General features: G+C 34.8%; 1 protein-coding gene across 1 annotated transcript in view; it reads right to left on the bottom strand.

Annotated features, from left to right (window-relative positions):
• Positions 1 to 947: 947 nt before the first annotated feature.
• Positions 948 to 5,808, bottom strand: part of LOC106878151 (protein patched homolog 1) — a 125,314-nt gene continuing 120,453 nt past the window's right edge. The window contains exon 30 of the mRNA XM_014927283.2: positions 948 to 4,897. The gene's annotated coding sequence lies outside the window, so the exon portion shown is untranslated. The remainder of the gene's footprint in view (positions 4,898 to 5,808) is intronic.

Genomic DNA, 5,808 nt, shown 5'->3' with positions numbered 1-5,808 from the left:
TGGTGTCTTTTATGTGCCACCCGCACTGGCAACGATCTCACTCGAAAATCCTACGGGAGCCAGTCAGGCGGTACTGGCAATGGCCACGCTCAAAATGGTGCATCTCATGTGCCACCCGCACAAGAGCCAGTCCAGGGGCACTGGCAACGATCTTACTTGGCTTGCCGGGTCTTCTCACGCACAGCACATTTCCAAAGGTCTCGGTCAGTAGTCATCGCCTCGGTGAGGCCCAATGTACGAAGGTCTTGCCTCACCACCTCAGCCCAGGTCTTCCTGGGCCTACCTCTTCCACGGGTTCCCTCAACTGTGGCACTTTTTCACGCAGCTATCCTCATCCATTCTCACCACATGTCCATACCAGCGCAATCGTCTCTCTTGCACACCACAACTGATGCTTCTAATGTTCACCTTAGAAATATTGAGTGCAATAGGATGATGCTTGGCAGAGCCAAAGAAATTCCCTTTCTTCAGAATGGGATACACTGCAATGTGTTTTTGAAGATTAGAGCATATATCTGTAGAGAGAAATTGAGAGTTTAGTAAGTATAGTGAGTGGCTGGTTCTGGAGTGCAATGTTTAAGGGTAATGGAAGATACATTATATGAATACATTGTTTCAGTACTTTGAAGCAACTAGATGTAGTTTTACACATGGCATGTATGCAAGCAAGGAAGGGTACATAGAAAGATGGGATAAAATATATTTTGAAGGATATGTAAAAAACATTTGAAGGATATTTGGTTGAAAAATGATGCAAGTGGTAAAACCAGAAAAAAATGTATTGAGCAAATAGTGAGATCAGAATTCAGGATGCCAAATAAAAAAAAGCAACAATAAAGGACAGCAGAATATCGTGAGGTACTGTACTGGAACATACCTTCCCAACTTTAATAGCAAAGAACAGCAGATTTAAAATGAAATAAATTTTTAAAAAACAACAAAGACAGTTTATTTCTTTAACAATCTTTATTTCATTTTCACATTTTCTTTCATTATTTTCCAGAAATTTTGATGTTTTATATTTTCGTTTTTTTAATATATCATTTATATATTTATAATATTTACAGATAAATAAATAGATTGTTCAATACATTCGACAACTATGGTCACTATACAGGGAACACAATCATTGCAGACAGCTTGCTTCCTAACAGAAGGACAAATCCTGCGATGATCAATCCTTCCAAATATGGTAACTATATACCAGTATATACACACACATATGCATATATGTATGTATGTATATATATATATATATATATATATATATATATATATATATATATATATACACACACACACATACACATGTAAGCTACATATATATGTAACACATGTGTAAGTCTATATATATGTGTGTGTGTGTACATGTGTGTGTATATATATATATATACACACACACACATATATAAAGTACACATGTGTATGTGTATTAATGATGGTTATCAATAAAATATTAACAAAAATGATGATGTAATGATATACCCGTAGAAAACAGAAAAAAATGGTTTTCTATTTAATTCATAAAAAAATAATCTTTAAATTTATATACACACTTACATATATAAATGTGTGTTTATTGATACATGAATGACTGCAATGTATTTGCGTGTGTATCTATGACAATATTGTATATCAGTTTTATGATATGTGCGTGTGTGTGTTTATAGATACATATATGTATGTACATATTTATAAATATATAATACATCCACATACACACACACCCAAATATTTATATATATAGCTATACAGATACCCAAGCACATATATTGTGTGTAAGTATATAGATGCATACACATACATATATATATACATATATGTATAAATGTGTGTGTGTGTGTATATATATATATATATATATATATATATATATATATATACACACACACACACACACATATATATATATTTGTCAATATAACACATATCAGAAAAAGAAACACACTCTAAAGAATAGAGCAGTAAGTATTAAACAAAGTTTAAGTCTGGTGATAGAGTGACCAATGGTTTCGTATCCACGAAAGCTATCGGCTGTAGCCTTCGTGGATACGAAACCATTGGTCACTCTATCACCAGACTTTAACTTTATGTTTTATATATATATATAGGGTGTGTTTGTAAGAGTGCATGTGCATATATATGTTGTGAGTGTGTGTGTATGTGCACTATGTACACGCATACACAAATGCAATCCCCAGAAAAAAAAAAAATTGCCTGCATATGTGTTTATCTTAGTCTGTCATTAAACCTCAGTGCAACTGCAACAGCAGAAAAATAAAGTTTAAAATATAAAATAATAAAGAAGCATGGATGAGGTGCACTTTTTGTGTATCAAATACTTTGTAAATACCTCCACCTTAAGGGACTTGAAAAATTTAAAACAAATTCTTAAAGAATTGCATCTATTCTATTGAATTGAATTAATATTCTAATGTAATTATGCCAATACTCTTACAATAAGACAAGCCAACAAGAGAGGGAGAATGACTCTATATAATTGCTAAACCTGCAACAAATTCCAGTCAGATGTTTCTCTTAAATTACATCCCTGTGGCTTAAAAATAATGGATGCATTGGATAATGTAGTCCTAGATACACTATACCCAATCATTCCACCACCACAAAGAGGTGAAAAGCCAAATAGTCACAGCTAGAACATGTTTACTTGTAGGTCTGCTCAACTGGAGCTGACCTGGTGCTAAACAATAACATTTTCACCAATCAGCACCACTCCTAATCTGAGGGGCAAGAGTGTGCATGTAAGTGATCTGAACAAAGCTGGACCCATTGTTTTATTTGGCATCCTGGATAATCAAACATCTGCAAGAAAGCAGCTTTCAGCTAGCCCCCATGATCGTCCTCAACATGGCCAACAAGACACAACAGAAACAACCTTTTGGTAACATGAAATGACGAAGAAAATGTGACACAGAGACAGTGTCAAATATTTAGTTAAAAAGGACTTTTTGTTCATTATTATAGTCACTGACCAGCTGAGTTACCCCATTCTTAACGTCAGAGTTTACAGCTACCCCTGCCCCGGTTTCTGACTTTTGCCCTTCAACAGACGCACTGTTGAGCCAGTATTTCATACGAAAGAAACAAAGAAAATCAAGATGCAAATAAATAAATATATACATAGAAGAGCAGCAAACAGTTGCTAATTGCAGCAATGTTGTTGCCTTGTAGCTAACTGCACTGCAGTGAGACAGGTGAAAGCAGGAAGTCTTTTGAGCACCACACATATGCAATCTGTCTAGTGTTGCAGTAAGAATCTAAATTATTCCACCCATTAACAAAAGAACAACTATAATTCTTTCCCTCCATCCCATTTTAAGGTTTGTTGAAAATAATTTTTTAAATAAATATTGCTTTTATTCTTCAGTCTTAGGGAGGTGGGGGGGAAAAAAATAAAAGAATTAAATTCAGAAGGAATTGATAAATACAAATTCTTTAAACAGGCAAATAAAAGCAAGGAAATTGTTTACATGTGCATTGCAATGCCTGAAATTGTTTGAGAGTTGAATTCTCATGAAAATAAAGCTTTGCAGTTGCTACTACATCTTCTCCAGAATGATGATAAATAATGGTAAAATTAGTAGATGAAACCCAACAACGAATATTGCACTGCTATATCTGATATTTTTCTTATATGCAGAACAATGGTACTTTCTGGAACATGATGTTGCAGTTGTTTTTATTGTTGTAGATTAGTGAAATCGAAGTTGAAATATTGAGGTTTGACAGCTTCGGATACTGTAGTATAATTTGTAATGAATGTAGTTTGGTGAGTGTCACATAGTGTAGTATGATGTGGTGAGATGAACTGTAACATTATTTTATAGTTGTGTTGTATGTCTGTATCACTGCATAGTATAGTGATGTCTTTAAAGCATATTGTAGAAGTATAGTGATTGCATTTTAATGCACTGTATAATTCCAGTGGCCCATAACAATAAAGTGCAATGTGATGCTGTGTGGTGCACAGTTTTAAATTGTTGTCATATTGTTTGGTTTTGGAAAGAAGTTCCTTTCTGCCTTAAGGCCACAACATGTATTGGTTGTTTGAATTGTTTCATTCGTAGTAAGTTCTTTTATGTGACTTTTCATAGAGGTAAGAATATGATGATGATGATGATGATGATGATTTTAATGACTATGAGGATGAGAATGATATTGATAATGACAATGATATACTGCACCAATTTTGTTGTGGTTGTTGTTAAGGAAGATACAAACTATGAATTTACAGTGCATTACTTGTTGTACAGATGCCCTTAACACCATCAATGTCTGTAGTTTAGTCTTATAATAACCCTCCAGCAATGTCTGCATTGTTGTCATATATTTTCATTCTCTGTACTGTGGGTAGTAGTCCACTCACAAATGGTGTCTGTATGCTTTTATTGAAACACTCCAATTGTAGAGTGTATATGATAGGAGAACATACCACTATTGTCTGTTCAATGGGAATACTCCTCTGCTACCTGCGTTGTTGTCGAATAACCCACCACCTGTGGCTGTACCCTTGCTGAACACTCCACTATCAGTGGCTGTTCTATTATCGAACACTACACTTCCACCAGAATTTATTTTACTTTTGTTGAATACTCCAATCCCAGTTCTTCATCTGAAGATTGAATGTGTTGGCCTTTCTCAATGCACATTCCAACCTATCTTGCACAAAGGATAAGTGCCTTCCACCGTATGCTGACCATTTTGCCCAAGAAGGTCTTGGTCATTATCACATGACTGGTAAACAGCTCTAAGCAGAAGTTAAATCTCTGTGATGGTTGATAAAGTTAAATAACAGGGATGAGAGGGTTGATGGCAGTAGTCAGAAATTGAAGTTCAATAATCTGGTTGGTAAGGATGATATTTTGCATGAATATTTCTGAAAAGATAACAAAAAAAAAAAAAAAAAAAAAAAAAAAAAATATCACTGAATAAATTAATTAGTAACAAGAATTTAAAGTCATTGAAAAATTCTTTTCCTGTTTGTTTTACATTTATTTCAGCCGCCACACCATTTGCTAAAGCTGTAGACCCAGGAAGACGTGGGATGAAGTGGTGAGAAAGAATCTTCAGATACTGGACCTAACTGAGGAAATGACTAGGGACTGGAAGGCATGGCAATTTGCTGTACTTGAAAAGATGTGTCAAGCTCAGTAAAATTGTCTTCCATACATACATGCTTGTCCTTTCAAGTACCAGTGCCACATACAAAGCATCCATGCTGGTGGGCCATAAAAAGCACCCAGCACACTGTTAAGTGGTTGGTGTTAGGAAGAGCAACCAGCCATAGAAACCATGCCACAACAGACAATTGGAGTCTGGAAAGCTCCTGGCTGCCTAGCTATGTCATACCATCCAACTTATGCCAACATGGAAAACAGATGTTAAACGATGATGATGATGATACTGTCCAAAACTTTAATGAGGATTCAAACTTGGCTCCTATTAATTCCTTCACATTTATTTCAACTCTTCAACTCATAAAAAATTAGAATTAACAGAAAATATAAAACAAAGCAGAATAATGTAGGTTTCACAATTGAAGGGAAATGAATCACAGTGAAGGGACGCAACTCCAACTGCTCATCATATACAGCCACCAACACTTGACACTTTTGATAGGATGCAGAGGGTGGGCTTGGAATACATATACATTACGTAACGATCGTTTTGATCTTCGATTTTCATCATCTAGCTTGTTTATAGCGTTGGGTCTGCACTAAGAGCTAATAAAACGTGTAAATGATTATATATATATATATATATATATATATATATATATATATATAT

Source organism: Octopus bimaculoides, chromosome 7, assembly GCF_001194135.2.
Source record: "Octopus bimaculoides isolate UCB-OBI-ISO-001 chromosome 7, ASM119413v2, whole genome shotgun sequence".
NCBI classification, from domain to species: Eukaryota; Metazoa; Mollusca; class Cephalopoda; order Octopoda; family Octopodidae; genus Octopus; species Octopus bimaculoides.
Note: the sequence above shows the minus strand (reverse complement) of the source record. Positions and strands in the feature narration are given on the sequence as shown.